Source organism: Scyliorhinus canicula, chromosome 20 (genome assembly GCF_902713615.1).
Source record: "Scyliorhinus canicula chromosome 20, sScyCan1.1, whole genome shotgun sequence".
NCBI classification, from domain to species: Eukaryota; Metazoa; Chordata; class Chondrichthyes; order Carcharhiniformes; family Scyliorhinidae; genus Scyliorhinus; species Scyliorhinus canicula.
In genome coordinates this window covers 41354127-41373218 of record NC_052165.1, presented here as the reverse complement: position 1 = coordinate 41373218, position 19092 = coordinate 41354127, and positions in this window count along the sequence as shown.

Sequence of the window (19092 nt, the reverse complement as noted above, 5' to 3'; positions counted from 1 at the left end):
AAGCCACTTTCCACAAGGTTTCTGCATCTCTTTTGCCAAAGATAGTGATTAATCAGGATAGACTCTTTAGCTTCCCCTCCATCACTGCCAACCACCCCGCCCCACCACCCCCACAGCTCCAAAAAGAAATTCAATTTCACTCCACCCGCCTTGCTGTCTGCGATTATGAGGTTAAATCGTATGATCCTGGATTTCTGTAAAATTCCAACTGGTTTCAAGGTAGCAGGGTCATTTGAGACCTCCACAGGTGGTTTTCATTGCACTTTAGCAAGTTGCCCCAGACCCAGTTAAGGGTCCAAATGCTCAGGATTACAAGGCATAGCCAATGGCAGAACCATCAAACCTTCAGTGATGATGGTGGAACTTTGCAGGACCAAGGCGGCTTACAGGTATTGAAGATCCTTCAGGAAGGGGGCCTGTGTTTCCTTACCAGCACACATATAGAAGACAACAGGAAGCCACATTATGTACTCTTTCTCTCTCGGCATATTGCTAATTCCTGATTAAAGTTGAAAATAGGAGGGTGTTGCGAGCGATGGAGGAAAGAGCACGTGATGCACGGAGAAATGAGCAGAGGAACTGCCCCTAGGCAGATCACTAATGCCACGACTAACAGGTTCAGTTGTGTCCTCAGGGACGGAATCCTGCCATCTTTACCCATTCTGGACCTACACATAACTGCAGTGGCAGAGGGCATTGTTAACTTTTAATAGCCTCAGGGAATTTAGTGATGGAAAATATTTGTAGTCTTATGCAGCGAAATTGGCTAATAGAATAGATATGTTATGAGTGATGTAGACTATCGTGTATCTGCGACATCAGCAACCAGGTTGCTGGAGTCTCTGTCTTGCAGACAGACAGCACTCAGAGCAGATATGCTGACTCAGTATAACCCACTTTGTGTATTTTATACATTGTGTAAATAAGCTAGCTTTGAGTAATTACCTGAGTCAGGCGACACTCCCTCGTCATAAAATACATGACCTCGCGCACCCATCAAACACACATGACCCCAATCCCAGACTGCAATTTTTGTAGCCTCAAGGAGTTCAGGGATGGAAAATATTTGCAGTCTTACCACTCTCAACCACTTCCCAAGAACTAATAATAATAATTTTGAAAAGTCCCCATACACAATGAAATTTTGTCCTGAGATATGTTTTTGTGAAATATTCTAGTAATGAAGCCCTTGTCTAAACTGTTCATCTGCCAGAACATAGAGCAATTTGATAATCCACAGAATCTGTAGAAGCAGATAATCCATGGAATCCCTGCAGTGCAGAAGGAGGCCATTTGGCCTATCGAGTCTCCTCCAAAACAGCACCCTATCTGGGTCCACTGCCCCATTCTATCCCCGTAACCCCACCTAGGGGTTACTCGGGGACCCTAAGGGGCAATTTAGCCTGGCCAATTCACCTAGCATGCACATCTTTGAAATGTGGGAGGAAACCAAAACACCCGAAGGAGACGTACACAGATATTGGGGGAAAGTGCAAACTCCGCACAGACAGTCACCCAAGACTTAATCCCGGCGCACTGGTGCTGTGAGGCAGCAGTGCTAGCCACTGTGTCACCGTGCCGCACCAGTCGCTTTACATGGATCTCATCTCTGTCGTCCCAAAGCCCGGTGATGGATGGAGGATTTAGATTTCTGTCTTCTTGCAGTACGACAACTCATTACAACAACTTCCATTTATATTGCACGCTTAGCACAGTGAAATGTCCCAAGATGTTTCACAGGAGCGATTATCAAAGATCTGACACAAATCATTAGGGAGACATTAGGATAGGTCGCCAAAGCTTGGCCAATGAAATATGTTTTAAGGCGCATCTTAAAGGAGGAGAGAGAGTTCATGAGGTGGGTAGGTTGAGGGAGCGAATTCCAGAGCTTAAGGCCCAGGCAGCTAAGGTGGGCCACAAATGGCAGATGCAATGTACAGAGCTCTCAGAGGGCTATGGGGCTGGAGGGGGTTACAGAGTCAGGAACGGATGAGGCCATGAGGGGGATTTGAAAATAAGAATATGAATTTTAAAATCAAAGAGTTGCTGAACCAGGAGCCAATGTAAGTCAGCTATTAATTAATAGCTTTGAGGGTTTAGTTTCAGCAAGTTTAGAACTCTATTTAGTCACACCAGATCTAGCTTTCTCTACCTTGTCTTATAATGATACACATCAGTTATAGAGTCAGCTAACATACCAGAAAGGAGACATTCACATTTGCTAACACTTTAGTTCAAGTTACCCATGAGCTGATAATATACATTAATCTTTATATCTCCTCTACAACACTCGCCTTTGGGCACAGGATATGATGTAAATAGAGAATTGTGTATTCTCTTTGAAAATGACCAAAACCAGATTCATCCAGTTCTGAGGACCAGTCTCACCTAAGCTTTCCAAGGTTTCTCCAGGGACAAAGAAACAGGAGAAGGCCACTCAGCCCCTCAAGCCTGTCATGTCATTCAATCGTCTGCAGAATATATTAAATATGGCATAATTGAGATGGATTAGATCTGTATTTCAACTCTATCTACCCACCTTGGTTCTGTAGCCTGGAATATTCTTGCCGAATAAAATTATATAAATCTCAATGTTATAATTTTTAATGACAGCATCCACCCCAACCCCAGAAACCCCCGACCCCAGCCTCAACAGCTCTTTGGGGAGTGAGCTCAGACTTTCAAGACCCATTTTCAGAAGGAGTGTTTCCTGATGTGACCCTTGAATGGCCAAGTTCTAATTTTAAAATTCTCCCCCCCCCCTCCCCCCCCCCCCCTCCCTCCCCCCCCTCCCCCCCCCCTCCCCCCCCCCCCTCCCCCCCGGGTTGCTGCTGACCCAGTACCCTATCGCTGAGCCAGAAAGTCGAGGAAAGGTTGCCACCGCCTAAAGAACCCTTGAACCGATCCTCTCAGGGCGAATTTGACCTTCTCCAGCTTAATAAATCCCGCCATGTCATTGATCCAGGTCTCCACGCTTGGGGGTCTCGCATCCTTCCACTGTATCAAGATCCTCGCCGGGCTACTAGGGATGCAAAGGCCAGCACACCGGCCTCTTTCACCTCCTGCACTCCCGGCTCCACCCCAACTCCAAAAATCGCGAGTCCCCAGCCTGGCTTGACCCTGGATCCTACCATCCTCGACACCATCCTCGCCACCCCCTTCCAGAACTCCTCCAGTGCCGGGCATGCCCAGAACATATGGGCATGGTTCACTGGACTCCCCGAACACCTGACACACCTGTCTTCGCCCCCAAAGAACCTACTTATCCTAGACCCGGATATGTAGGCCCGGTGCAGCACCTTGAATTGGATGAGGCTAAGCCGCGCACATGAGGAGGAAGAGTTAACCCTCTCCAGGGCATCAGCCCATGTCCCATCTTCGATCTGTTCCCCCAGTTCCCCCTCCCACTTAGCCTTTAGCTCCTCTACTGACGCCTCCCCCACCTCCTGCATTACCTTGTAGATATCTGATACTGAATGGCCTCCTTTAATGACATAACCATTTTACGATTGTTCTGGACTCCACCAGTCAGAGGAAATTGTTTCTCCCTATCTCCCCTATCAAATCCTTCAACCATCGTAAATGCCTCAATTCAACCGCCCCTTAATCTTCCATAATAGTCCGAGAAACCTGTCCTCAAATTGATTGGTGAAACATGGTGGCAGGAGGACAAGGACCGGGAGTTGAATGGAACAGGAGGTGGAGTTGCTTTATTGGTTAAAGACTATATTAAGAAATTATATTGGCACTCAGGGTCAAAATGCTGAATCAATCTGGGTGGAAATAAAAAAACAAGGCAAAAACAAGCTCCCTGAGCAATACTTCGAAAGTGGGGCCTAGTATAAACCAAAAAATAATGAGGGCTGGTGAGAAGGGCTGGTGAGATTACAAGGGTAATCTTTTTATTACTTTTATTACTATATAGATCGGCTAGGGATTGGGCCAAAAGTTAGCAGATGCAGCATCTCTCCCGTTCTCACCGGCCATGTACGTCACAGGCCCTGTGGTGGTGGCGACCCTGCGTGGAGATGGTGGCGGCAGCATCTGAGGACAGAAGGTGCCTCGGTGTGGGCACCAATTTGCGGTAATCATAGATTTGCACCAGGGTGGTTCGATGCGGGGCTTCGGGAGTGGCGATGGACAGGGATCGAGCGGTTTGGGGATCTGTTTGTGCGGGCAGCTTTTTGCGTTTAGAGAAATTGGAGGAGGAACATGAGCTGCCCAGTGGGAATGGGTTCCGTTGCTTACACATACGGAAATATGTGAGGAAGCAGGTGCTGTCCTTTCCCAATCTGCCGACCCCGGACTACAGGATAAGGTGGTGTGAAAGGAGGGTGTGGGAGAGGGAAAGGTGTTCAAGATTTATAAGGACTTAATGGACTTGGAGGGAACTCTGATACGAGAGGTCAAGAAGAAATGGGAGGAGAAACTGGGGAGGGGGTGTTGTAGGAGGAGGCTCTGAGGAGGGTGAATGCATCTTTGTCGTGCACTAGCCTTATCGAGTTTAAGGTAGTTCATAGGGCGCATATGACAGTGGCCAGATGAGTAGGTTCTTTGAGAAGTGAAGGACATCTATGGGTGGTGAGTGAGGAGGCCCAGGAACCATGTCCACTCTTTTTGGGCGTGTCCGAAACTGAAAGGGTTCTGGCAGCTGTTCGTGGATGTAATGTCCGAGGTGCTGAAGGTGAAGGTGTCCCCGAACCAGACGTGGCAATATTGGTGAATCGGAAAACTTGTGAGAGAGGCTGATGTTTTGGTCTTTGCCTCTCTGGTTACCTGGAGACAGATTTTGCCGGAGTCAAGTTCGCCTTAAGAGGGTTGGTTGATGAGGTTGCCTTCAGGTGGAAGCCATGCAGCAAATTTTTCAAGGAAAATTGAGATGTCAACGGTGGGGTGCGGTAATGGGGAAGGCAGGTCAGGAGGACAGGGACGGCAGGGAGGTCGGGGCATTCGGGTAGTTAGTTATTTTTTACAAGATTTCTGTTTATTCTTACCCTTGTGATAGTTTGCGTTTAATGTTTATATAAATGTCTGAATAAAAATACATTTTTTTTTTAAATTAGCGGATGGAGTTTAATGTAGATAAGTGTGAGGTTATCCATTTTGGCCAAACAGATAGAAAGGCAAATTATTGTCTAAATGGAAAGCAGATTCAAGATGTGTCTGAGCAGAGGGACCTGGGTGTCTTTGTTCATGAATCACAGAATTTCTGTATGCAGGTACAGCATGTAATTAAAAAGTCAAATAGAATGTTAGGGTTTATTGCAAAAGGACTGGTGTATAAAAGTGGAGAAGTGTTGTTGCAATTGTGTAGGGCGTTAGAGAGACCACATCTGGAATATTGTGTCCAGTTTTGGTCTCCTTATTTGAGGAAGAATGTGGTGGCATTAGAGGTAATTCAGCGGAGCTTACCAGATTGATTCCGAGGATGAAAGAGTTGATATATGAGGAGAGATTAAACAGTTTGAGCTTATACTCGCTGAAGTTTAGGATGAGATGGAATCTGATCGAAGTATATAAAATACTAAAAGGGATTGATAAAGTAAACATAGACCAAATGTTCCTCCTTGTGGGGTAACCTAGTACAAGAGGTCACGGATAGGTTGAGAGGCAGTAGATTTAGAACTGAGATGGAGAGGAACTATTTGCAGAGGGTGGTGAATTTGTGGAACTCACTGCCCATAGTGTGGTAGAATCTGAGTCATTAAATGGTTTCAAGAAGGAGATAGCTATATTTCTGATTTTTTAAAACGAATTAAAGGGAAATGGGGAAACAGGCAGGGATGTGGATTTGAGACCAAGAAGCAATCAGCCATGATCTGATTGAATGGCGGAGCAGGCTCGAAGGGCTGAATTGCCTACTTCTGCTCCTAATCCCTATGTTCCTGTCTTCCGATGAACCCTTTTCACCCCAGTATCATTCCGATGAGTCCATGCTGTTCCCTTCCTCTCCTTTATTGTCCCATGTGGCCACCGCTGAAGAAAGAACATCATTCCAATTCTCTGACTTTAACCAGCAATTGGTGAAGTTGCCTTTTTGTCTGATATCCACCTTCTCTCCCATTTTCAAGCTGCCTTAATGTGACAGAGTCACGCAACTCCAGGGTGGGTAATTGTGGCCAATTTTAACATTTTCCCTTCACGCCCCTAAAACCCCAGATGTTTTTGCCAAGAGCATAGGGTTCAAATTGTCTCAAAAGCCAAAGTTTGAGCTGTGGAGCAGTGTCCTTGCCAGTTTTTGTGACAATCCAGCTTTTCACGGATGACAGGCTAAGATGGTTTACGATCCAATCTATCAGCCTCTTGCCACAACTGGATATTAAATTGAACCTGACTTACTGAAGAATTTGGTAAAGGGAAAGTTGTGTATTTCCAAAATTAATATTATTGAAGCAGAATATTTTATCAAAGAAACGTCCCTTCTCAGTTTTGTCAAGCAGTCTGGAACCTGAAGCGTTGTAGAAGTATGCTCTGTGACGAGTCTTAAAGTCACAGTTTGAGAACTCATTTGATATGTTTGCTCAATTGCAGGCAATTGGCAGTGTATATTTCTCTTTTCTGTTTCTCAGTGAAGGAACTTTCCCTTTCGAGATCTTTGATCTGGAAACTAGCTTTGAGTAGATGCACATCTTTCAACTTGTATCATGTTTATTGACTGGGAGATTCTAAGGAAAGCAACTTATTGAAGTCAAAATTGCAGCAGGTCTGTGATGTGAGAATTAATATCTCCGTCTGATCATATATATGTTGTGAAATCTAGGTCACAGCAAGGTTGTTCCTGATTATCCATTAACTGCCTGAGTACCTGGTGCACTTCACACGCGACAAACTGCGAAAACAGTTGCTGAAACCCCACGCGCCATAAGACCATAAGACATAAGAGCATTAGTAGAACATTCGGCCCATCGAATCTTCGCTGCCATTCCATTTGATCCGATAGGATAAGCCTCAACTCCACTTTCCAGCCTTATCCCCATAGCCCTCAATCCCTTTACTGATTAAAAATCTGCCCATCTCCAACCTTGAACATAATTAACAACCCCAGCCTCTACGGCAGTGTTTTTCAAATTTCTTTCCCGGGACCCACTTTTTCCAACCAGCTGATCTTCAGGACCCATGCCGGCTGACCTTTGCGACACACACCACATTCACTTACCTTTAATACGAAAAAGGAGCCTGTTTGGTCCTCACGCCCTCACTCCAATCAGGTTCCTAGGAGGAGAGGGTAATGCACATATCAGTTTCAGACTTCAGCCAGTTCCTTTGGGCCATCTTCAACTTTGTGAGAACGGAAAACCCAACCTCTCACATGTAAGGGCAATAGTAACAAAATGCTTGGTTTACTCAGCACTGGATACTCCTGGAAGATGCAATTCCAGAATGCTGACAGCCTCATGGACTTTTGGTGTGTTTTTAATGTGATGTCACAGGTCGGGTACAGCAGCTTAGTCATTTCATTTGGAGTCAGCTCAAGGTTAATGACTGACTTTGGGGTCTCAATCTCAAAATAAATTTTTCACCCAACACTTCTCTTTCAAAATCTGGAACTTCTTTCATTTGCTGGTACTTCCCTGCATTTAATGAACATGGGCTTTGCATCCTGATTTGTATTGACACAATAGAAAAAAAAACATACCTCAAGAAATCATCTTCATACTGCTTTGTCTCTGAGTTAAATTTCTCCTTTGTAGGCTGTTAACCAGAGCTCTGGAGTTCTGTACAGAGGTATCACATTGGTCCTAGCCTCCTCTGGGGTCGCCAGGGTTTTCAGACTTTGGGGAAGGGGGGGTAATAACCTGCATGTGACGTGCATGAGGTTCATCCAGCTGGGAATGAATGGTCCTTTGTCCTGGACCGGAAATTAACTAGAATTTGTATAATAGCCCGGCCTCTGTACTAACCGAGTGAAAGAAGTAAGGACCCGGTAATGTGTCACTGGGCCCTATGTATGTGCCTCTGTAAAGCTGAATAAAAATCTCCCTGTGAGCTCACTGGACTCCCCTTGCCATAATTGAACCTCTCTACACCAGAATCTTGGACAATGCATTCCAGATCCCAGCTACTAACTACGTAAAACGTTTCTCCTCATGTCGCTATTGCTTCTTTCATCAATTACCTTAAACCTGTGGCACTCTGATTCTCAATCCTTCCAGTAATGGGGACAGTTTCTCCTCGTCTACTCTGTTCAGACCCGTCATGATTTTGAACATCTCTAGCAAATCTCCTCCCAACCTTCTCTTCCAAAGAAAACAGTCCCAACTTTACCAATCCATCGATGTAACTGAAGTGGACAGAGTGAAAATGCGTCCATTTGTGGGTGAGACTAGAACTAGGAGCCATAAATATAAGACCAGCACTCACAAACACAACTGAGAATTCAGGAGAGACACCTTTACCCGGAGAGTGGCGAGAATGTGAAACTTGCAACAACATGGAGTAGTTGTGGTGAATAGCAGAGAAACGTTTAAGGAGGAGCTGGATAAGCACATGAGGAATAAAGGGATAGAAGGATATGTTGATAGGCTGAGTTGAAAAAGGTTGGGAGGAGACCGGGAGTGATTACAAACACCAGACTAAGCCAGTTTGAGCAAATGGCATGTTTCTGTGCCCCTCATATAAAGCAATAATGTGCACTTCCTTATAGTTTATCTCCAGTGAGGAACCAGCTGGGAATGTACAATCATGAAATGAGCCTTCCCCTTTTCCTCTCGTACCTATTCTGACTGATCGCTAACTATAGCTCTTTGGATGAGATTTTAATGACAATTTAACAATTGGTGTGACCCAGAAAGCAGAAATTGCTTTTGTTGATGTGCAAATCCTAAAATATCTGTTGAACATGTCAATTGTATTGCATCCTGGCGACAAATGGAGGATTGTCACTCCATCTCCATTCACCAGGACTGTAGTGAAATTCGAAACATCCACCTTTTGACTTAGAAGTAGCAAGGGAAGAAGTGTGCTCTGATCCATCTTTATTTATAACCCATGACTCATTAAACCCTGCAGCTCTTTTACTGCCCACTAATTCAGTGTAAATATTTATGCAAACCAGGACTCTTAACAAAGCCAGTCCAATGTTTATGTGTCTTCCTGGAATATAATTTGACCCATAGCTTCACAAACCCAAAATTAAACAAAAAAACTTTGGAAAAACTCAGCAGGTTAAAAGCAGAGTTAATCAGCCAGATTTGCAAGTGCTGGGGACTTGATACGGACGAGCAGCGAATGTCAGGACCCTGACAGCTCCAGGACAGTTGCGGAGTTTCAAGGGGAGGGAATGCAGATGGCAGCCAACGCCAATTTTTTTTACTCGCTCAGGGGATGTGGGTGTTGTTGTCGTGCCCATCCCTTTTAAAAAGACTCTTAAAAGAGTCAACTGGTAAGGATGGCAGATTTCCTTCCCTAGAGGATAGTGGTGAACCAGATGTGGTTTTTTTTTACAACAATCGACAATGGTTTCATGGTCATCATTCGACTTTTAATTCCAGATCTTTATTCAATTCAAATTTTACCATCTGTCCTGGCGGGATTCGAAACCGGGTCCTCTGAGCATTTCCCTGGGTCTCCAGAGTACTAGCCCAGTGATAATATCGCTGCTCCACTGCCTCCCCTGTACATGGCCCTTTAAGGTCCTTCAGGGATTTGTGAAGAAGCTGGCCAGGTCCAGAATGGAATTTTGGCAAGCCCAACCCAGTGTTGTGCACATTGCTGCTGGGCCCAAGTATTTATATCAGCCGCTCAGTCTTTTTAAACAAACCTGTGGGGCCAACCAGCACTGAAAAGACACTGGTGCTCCGTTGTTGTTGAAGGGGACTCTCTGTCTCCTTCCACTCCCGAGGGCTGCCTGCTCTAATGGACATGACTGTGACAGACCCCCTATGATGTCAGTGGAGCATGCAGTGCCCACCTCATAGCCACTCAGTGCCACTTCAGACTCAACAAACCCAATACCTTTTCCACTTGATTTCCAACTTTTTAAATTCTTTAGTGGGACGTTTGCGTCGCAGGCCACGCCAACAAATGTTACCCCTCCCTAATTGCCCTTGAACTGAGTGGCTTGCTAGGTTATTTCAGAGGGCAGTTAAGAGGCAACCACATTGCTGTGGGTCTGGATTCATAAGGTAATGATGCCAGATTTCTTCCCCTAAAGGGACATTAGTGATGGGATTTTTGTTTTTACAGCAATCAATGATAGTTTCATGTTCACCATTACTGACACTAGCTTTCTTTATTATTTATTTGAATTTTTAAACTCAACTAGCTGCGATGGTGGGGTTTGAACCAATGTCTTCAGGGTATTCAAATAAAAGCAAAATACTGAAGACGCAGCAAATCGGAAATTAAAAACAGAAAAAGCCAGATAAATTCAGCAGGTCTGGTAGCATCTGTGGAGAGAGACACAGAATTAATCGGTCTGTGGGGCCGACCATCTGATAAAAGGTCACCCACCAACAATCAGGGCAGATTTCCAATGTGGGTTCAGGAACCCGACAGGCGGATGAATTCTGAGTTCTCATCAAACGCCCGAGCTGCATCATGCTTGTGACGTGATTTTAAAATTTGAATTGGCCTGGCTGTGAGCTTGGCACACAATTAGAGGTGCTGAGTGTCTCTACGAGGTGTGAGCTGCCTGCCCAGTGCCACTGGCCACGGCAGAAGTCAACCATGTTGGAGTTTGCCACTACCTTGCACTTTAGAGCAGACAACTCCTTGTGGAAGGAGGCACACTATGTCCTTCCACGACAAAGTAGCAGCAATGCTTGTCCTACTGGAATAGAATAGAATCCCAACATAGAATAGAATAGAATCCCTGCAGTGCACAAGGAGGCCACTCAGCCCATTGAGTCTGCACCGACCTTCAGAAAGAGCACCCTATCTGGGCCCAATCTTCCACCCTATTCCCATAACCCAATAACCCCACCTAACCTTTGGAAACCAAGGGGCAATTTAGCCTGGCCAACCCACCAAGCCTGCACATCTTTGGACTGTGGGAGGAAACTGGAGCACCCAGAGGAAACCCACATAAACACGCGGAGAATGTGCAAAATCCACAGTCACCAGAAATGAACCCGGGTCCCTGGCTTTTTAAGGCAGTACTGCTAGCCACTGTGCCACCGTGTAGCCCATACTATAGAAGAGTCACACAGACTCAAAACATTAACTCTCCACAGCTGCTGCCAGACCTGTTGAGTTTTTCCAGCATTTTCTGTTTTTATTAAAGAAGAAATGCATTGTTCTTTTCATTATTTCTTGTCAAATGTGGCTACTTTTGAGTATTGCTGAAAAAAGACATTTCGTCAATTGTTTTGGTATTGTATTCACCAGCACAATCAAAGAATACCAGTAATCGAAGATTACTAATATCAGAGGAAACAACAACTTTATAATGTAGAAGGTGCTGGTTGGTTGCCAAGTGTACTCTGACTGGAGAGGCATTGCCATGGAGAATGGCCCAGTTAATGATGACTGACAGTTATTGAAAAATTAAACCAAGCAGCTTGGCACTGGTTGATCAGGGCATTGTCCTGAGGAATGAAGCAGCGAATGGCTTATTTTGTTTAGCTGAAACAGGCTCAATGTGTGTACATGTTCTTTCTGTCTTCAAAGAACAGAGCACTGTGTATTATATGTAGATACATAGATAATATATGTACATGCAAATACACCACACCACAGGCTCGACTGATAATCTTAAATTAGTTGTCAGCATACTACAGATTATTTAGCAAATATTGTCCAGTTGTGCAAACACATCTAATGTTGGACACCGGGTTTTGAGTATTCGGCAAATTGCTGTTTTTATTCCCCAGGGCATTTCCAGGGTACATGGATTACTAGCCCGGGGACATTAGCACTGCGCTCCCATCTCCCATTGTCAGGAATCTGGAGGCAGACAGATTTCTCAACATTGACCGGCACTTCACAAAGTCAGCACTTAGAACTATTGCTCATGGCAACTCTGGAACCGAGAGTTAGCAAAACTGAGCAGGTGATTGGATTTCTCTTTTAAGAGAAAACCAAAATAAAGAACAGACAGAGAAATAATTCCCAGAGCAGTAAACAAAGCTCAGTGCCCGGATTCCCAAGCAGACTGGGAATTAAACCATTGTTTAGAGACAGTTTCTGCATATGGGCAATGTGATACCATGATACCATGCCATCAATAATAAACTCAGAGCATATTCTGTGGAAGAGATGATTGGCATTGAGCAGCTGGGATTTCATTTGAAGCCAAGTTAACACCTGTCTGGGTGATATGACACATATAGAAGAATATAATTCACTGAAGCAAATAGGGAAAAAGAACTTGTGCTAACATGTGACCTCAGGACAGCCCAAAGTCTTTACAGTCACTGAAGAACTTTCTTAAGTGAGGTCACTGTTGTAATGTTGGAATCGCGGCTGTCAATTTGCGCACAGCAAGCTCCCAGATACTGCAATGTGATAATGAGCAGACAATCTGTTTTTAATTATGCTGGCTGAGGAATAAACATTTGCCCCAAGGCAAATGAAAACTAAGATCTGGAAATGGCCAAACAGCCATTTAAGCCTGCTTCAATCTTCAATAGCACAGTAGCACAGTGGGTAGCACTGTTGCTTCACAGCATCAAGGCCCCAAGTTCGATTCCCGGCTTGGGTCACTGTCTGCGTGGAGTCTGCATGTTCTCCCCATGTCTGCGTGGGTTTCCTCCGGATGCTCCGGTTTCCTCTCACAAGTCCCCCAATGACATGCTGTTAGGTGAATTGGATCGTCTGAATTCTACCTCTGAGTACCCGAACAGGCGCCGGAATGTGGCGACGAGAGGCTTTTCACAGTAACTTCATTGCAGTGTTAATGTAAGCCTACTTGTGACAATAAAGATTGTTATTATAAATAACATCTTCAACCTTAACTCCATTTTCGCATATTAGCTCCAGGCACTGGGGAGTACACCTTTGAACGATTTCAAAATAATGCACCGTCAACGTGTATTCAATGTCTTATCCAAGAGATGGTACCACAGACAATACAGCAATCCACCTGTACTAACACTCTGACAGTGCAGCACTCCCTCAGTGCTAAGCCTCCAAAATTGCAGCATTCCCTCAGTACTGACCCTCTGACAGAGCAGCACTCCCTCAATACTGACCCTCTGACAGTACAGCACTCCCTCAGTACTGACCCTCTGACAGTGCAGCACTCCCTCAGTACTGACCCTCTGACAGTGCAGCACTCCCTCAGTACTGACCCTGTGTCAGTGGAATACTCCCTCAGTGCTGACCCTCTGACAGTGTAGCACTCCCTCAGTGTTAAGCCTCCAAAATGGCAGCATTCCCTCAGTACTGACACTCTGACAGTGCAGCACTCCCTCAGAAATGACCCTCTGACAGTGCAGCACTCCCTCAGTACTGACCCTCTGCCAGTGCAGCACTCCCTCAGTACTGACCCTGTGACAGTGCAGTACTCCCTCAGTACTGACCGTCTGACAGTGCAGCACTCCCTCAGAACTGACCCTCTGACAGTGCAGCACTCCCTCAGTACTGACCCTGTGACAGTGCAGTACTCCCTCAGTACTGACCCTCTGACAGTGTAGCACTCCCTCAGTGCTAAGCCTCCACAATTGCAGCATTCCCTCAGTACTGACCCTCTGACAGAGCAGCACTCCCTCAGTACTGACCCTCTGACAGTGCAGCACTCCCTCAGTACTGACCCTCTGACAGTGTAGCACTTCCTCAGTTCTGACACTCCGGCATTGCAGCACTCCCTCAGTACTGACCCTCTGACAGTGGAGCGCTCCCTCAGTACTGACCCTCTGACAGTGCAGCACTCCCTCAGTACTGACCCTCTGACAGTGCGGCACTCCCTCAGTACTGACCCTCTGACAGTGCGGCACTTCCTCAGTACTGACCCTCTGACAGTGCAGCACTCCCACAGTACTGACCCTCTGACAGTGCAGCACTCCCTCAGTACAGACCCTCTGACAGTGCAGCACTCCCTCAGTACTGACCCTGTCACAGTGCAGCACTCCCTCAGTGCTGACCCTCTGACCGTGCAGCGCTCCCTCAGTGCTGACCCTCTGACAGTGTAGCACTCCCTCAGTGTTAAGCCTCCAAAATTGCAGCATTCCCTCAGAACTGACCCGCTGACAGTGCAGCACTCACTCAGTACTGACCCTCTGACAGTGCAGCACTCCCTCAGTACTGACCCTCTGACAGTGCAGTACTACCTCAGTACTGACCCTCTGACAGTACAGCACTCCCTCAGTACTGACTCGCTGACAGTGCAGCACTCCCTCAGTACTGACCCTGTGACAGTGCAGTACTCCCTCAGTACTGACCCTCTGACAGCAGTGACCCTCAGCACTAACCCTCTGACAGTGCAGCACTCCCTCAGTACTGACCCTCTGACAGCAGTGACCCTCAGCACTAACCCTCTGACAGTGCAACACTCCCTCAGTACTGACCCTGTGACAGTGCAGTACTCCCTCAGTACTGACCATCTGACAGTGCAGCACTCCCTCAATACTGACCCTCTGACAGTGCAGCACTCCGTCAGTACTAACCCTCTGACAGTGGAGCGCTCCCTCAGTACTGACCCTCTGACAGTGCAGCACTCCCTCAGTACTGACCCTCTGACAGTGTAGCACTCCCTCAGTACTGACCCTCTGACAGTGCAGCACTCCCTCAGTACTGACCCTCTGACAGTGCAGCACTCCCCCAGTACTGACCCTCTGACAGTGCAGCACTCCCTCAGTACTGACCCTCTGACAGCAGTGACCCTCAGCACTAACCCTCTGACAGTGCAGCACTCCCTCAGTACTGACCCTCTGACAGCAGTGACCCTCAGCACTAACCCTCTGACAGAGCAGCACTCCCTCAGTACTGACCCTCTGACAGAGCAGCACTCCCTCAGTACTGACCCTCTGACAGCAGTGACCCTCAGCACTAACCCTCTGACAGTGCAGCACTCCCTCAGTACTGACCCTCTGACAGTGCAGCACTCCCTCAGTACTGACCCTCTGACAGCAGTGACCCTCAGCATTAACCCTCTGACAGTGCAGCACTCCCTCAGTACTGACCCTCTGACAGTGCAGCACTCCCTCAGTACTGACCCTGTGGCAGTGCAGCACTCCCTCAGTACTGATTCTCTGGCAATGCAGCACTCGCTCAGTACTGACCCTCTGAGAGTGCAGTACTCCCTCAGTACTGCATTGGCACCAATATCCTGGGGGGGGGGGGAGATTTGTTAGTGTTCTTTGGGGGGGTTTAAACTAATTCAGCAGGGGCATGGGAACCTGGATTGTAGTTTTGGGGTACGGGAGATTGAGAGTATAGAGGTCAGGAGCACAGATTTGACTTTGCAGGAGGGTGCCAGTGTTCAGGTAGGTGGTTTGAAGTGTGTGTACTTCAATGCCAGGAGTATACGAAATAAGGTAGGGGAACTGGCAGCATGGGTTGGTACCTGGAACTTCGATGTTGTGGCCATTTCAGAGACATGGATAGAGCAGGGACAGGAATGGTTGTTGCAGGTTCCGGGGTTTAGGTGTTTTAGTAAGCTCAGAGAAGGGGGCAAAAGAGGGGGAGGTGTGGCGCTGCTAGTCAAGGACAGTATTACGGTGGCGGAAAGGATGCTAGATGGGGACTCTTCTTCCGAGGTAGTATGGGCTGAGGTTAGAAACAGGAAAGGAGCGGTCACCCTGTTGGGAGTTTTCTATAGGCCACCTAATAGTTCTGGGGATGTAGAGGAAAGAATGGCGAAGATGATTCTGGAAAAGAGCGAATGTAACAGGGTAGTTGTTATGGGAGACTTTAACTTTCCAAATATTGACTGGAAAATATATAGTTCGAGTACATTAGATGGGTCGTTCTTTGTACAATGTGTGCAGTAGGGTTTCCTGACATAATATGTTGACAGGCCAACAAGAGGCAAGGCCACATTGGATTTGGTTTTGGGTAATGAACCAGGCCAGGTGTTAGATCTGGAGGTAGGTGAGCACTTTGGAGACAGTGACCACAATTCGGTGACCTTTACGTTAGTGATGGAAAGGGATAAGTATACCCCGCAGGGCAAGAGTTATAGCTGGGGGAAGGGCAATTATGATGCCATTAGACATGACTTAGGATGTGTAAGTTGGAGAAGTAGGCTGCAAGGGTTGGGCACACTGGATATGTGGAGCTTGTTCAAGGAACAGCTATTGCGTGTTCTTGATAAGTACGTACCAGTCAGGCAGGGAGGAAGAGGTAGAGCGAGGGAACCGTGGTTTACCAAAGAAGTGGAATCTCTTGTTAAGAGGAAGAAGGAGGCCTATGTGAAGATGAGGCGTGAAGTTTCAGTTGGGGCGCTTGATAGTTACAAGGAAGCGAGGAAGGATCTAAAGAGAGAGCTAAGACGAGCAAGGAGGGGACATGAGAAGTCTTTGACAGGTAGGATCAAGGAAAACCCAAAAGCTTTCTATAGGTATGTCAGGAATAAAAGAATGACTAGGGTAAGAGTAGAGCCAGTCAAGGACAGTGGTGGGAAGTTGTGTGTGGAGGCTGAGGAGATAAGCGAGATACTAAATGAATACTTTTCGTCAGTATTCACTCAGGAAAAAGATAATGTTGTGGAGGAGAATGCTGAGACCCAGGCTATTAGAATAGATGGCATTGAGGTGCGTAGGGAAGAAGTGTTGGCAATTCTGGACAAGGTGAAAATAGATAAGTCCCCGGGGCCTGATGGGATTTATCCTAGGATTCTCTGGGAAGCCAGGGAAGAGATTGCTGAGCCTTTGGCTTTTATTTTTATGTCATCATTGGCTACAGGAATAGTGCCAGAGGACTGGAGGATAGCAAATGTGGTCCCTTTGTTCAAGAAGGGGAGTAGAGATAACCCCGGTAACTATAGGCCAGTGAGCCTCACGTCTGTTGTGGGTAAAGTCTTGGAGAGGATTATAAGAGATACGATTTATAATCATCTAGATAGGAATAATATGATTAGGGATAGTCAGCATGGTTTTTTGAAGGGTAGGTCATGCCTCACAAACCTTATCGAGTTCTTTGAGAAGGTAACTGAATAGGTAGACGAGGGTAGAGCAGTTGATGTGGTGTATATGGATTTCAGTAAAGTGTTTGATAAGGTTCCCCACGGTCGGCTATTGCAGAAAATACAGAGGCTGGGGATTGAGGGTGATTTAGAGATGTGGATCAGAAATTGGCTAGTTGAAAGAAGACAGAGGGTGGTGGTTGATGGCAAATGTTCAGAATGGAGTTCAGTTACGAGTGGCGTACCACAAGGATCTGTTCTGGGGCCGTTGCTGTTTGTCATTTTTATAAATGACCTAGAGGAGGGCACAGAAGGTTGGGTGAGTAAATTTGCAGACGACACTAAAGTCGGTGGAGTTGAAGACAGTGTGGAAGGATGTTGCAGGTTACAGAGGGACATAGATAAGCTGCAGAGCTGGGCTGAGAGGTGGCAAATGGAGTTAATGTAGAGAAGTGCGAGGTGATTCACTTTGGAAAGAATAACAGGAATGCGGAATATTTGGCTAATGGTAAAATTCTTGGTAGCGTGGATGAGCAGAGGGATCTCGGTGTCCATGTACATAGATCCCTGAAAGTTGCCACCCAGGTTGATAGGGTTGTGAAGAAGGCCTATGGTGTGTTGGCCTTTATTGGTAGAGGGATTGAGTTCCGGAGCCATGAGCTCATGTTGCAGCTGTACAAAACTCTGGTCCAGCCGCATTTGGAGTATTGCGTACAGTTCTGGTCGCCTCATTATAGGAAGGACGTGGAAGCTTTGGAACGGGTGCAGAGGGGATTTACCAGGATGTTGCCTGGTATGGAGGGAAAATCTTATGAGGAAAGGCTGATGGACTTGAGGTTGTTTTCGTTAGAGAGAAGAAGGCTAAGAGGTGACTTAATAGAGGCATACAAAATGATCAGAGGGTTAGATAGGGTGGACAGCGAGAGCCTTCTCCCGCGGATGGAGGTGGCTAGCACGAGGGGACATAGCCTTAAATTGAGGGGTAATATATATAGGACAGAGGTCAGAGGTAGGTTTTTTATGCAAAGAGTGGTGAGGCCGTGGAATGCCCTACCTGCAACAGTAGTGAACTCGCCAACATTGAGGGCATTTAAAAGTTTATTGGATAAGCATATGGATGATAATGGCATAGTGTAGGTTAGATGGCCTTTAGTTTTTGACTTCCCATGTCGGTGCAACATCGTGGGCCGAAGGGCCTGTACTGCGCTGTACCGTTCTATGTTCTATGTTCTATGTCCTGACCCTCTGACAGTGCAGCACACCCTCAGTACTGTCCCTCTGACTGTGCAGCACTCCCTCAGTACTGACCCTCTGACAGTGCAGCACTCTCTTAGTACTGACCTTCTGACAGTGCAGCACTCTCTCACCACGGACCCTCTGACAGTGACACACTCCCTCAGTACTGACTCACTGACTGTGCAGCACTCCCTCAGTACTGATCCACTGACAGTGCAGCACTCCCTCAGTACTGGCCCTTTGACAGTGAATGGATCTAACATTTACAAGTCTGGATCCAGACTATAAATGTTGTGTGTGATCTACCGGCCTCACCTTTCCAGAATCAAGATGTGATGAGGCTGGTACATCGCACGAGACGTACACTGCTCATTACACCTCTTGAGATCTTGTGAGGCATTGCAATCTGAATATCGCCCTCACTGGTCATGACCCAGATCTACATACTCAAGTGAGAAGTTTGTCTCACTTAAATATGTCTATGTCGGAGTTACCCATGGCGGGGGGTGGGGGAGCTCCCAGGCAATCGGGTGCCGTTGGGTGGTCAGGCTCTGGGCAGGGCACTCCTAATGCCACCCGGGCACTGTAGCACTGCCAGCCTGGCACACTGGCAATGCCACTCAGGTAGCCTGGCAGTACTACCCAGATGTCACCCTGGCAATTCAGAGTGTGCAGGTGGTACTGCCAGGTTAGCAAGGGAACTGACCGGATGGCAGTGCCAAAGTGCCCAGGTGGCATCTTGCCTGTGCCAGGGGTCGGGCAGGGAGTGGCCTGTTCTTATGAGATGGAGTGTGGGGAGCTCAAGGACTCCCAAATTATAAAGTTGGGGCGGTGCAGGGGTGATATTTTAA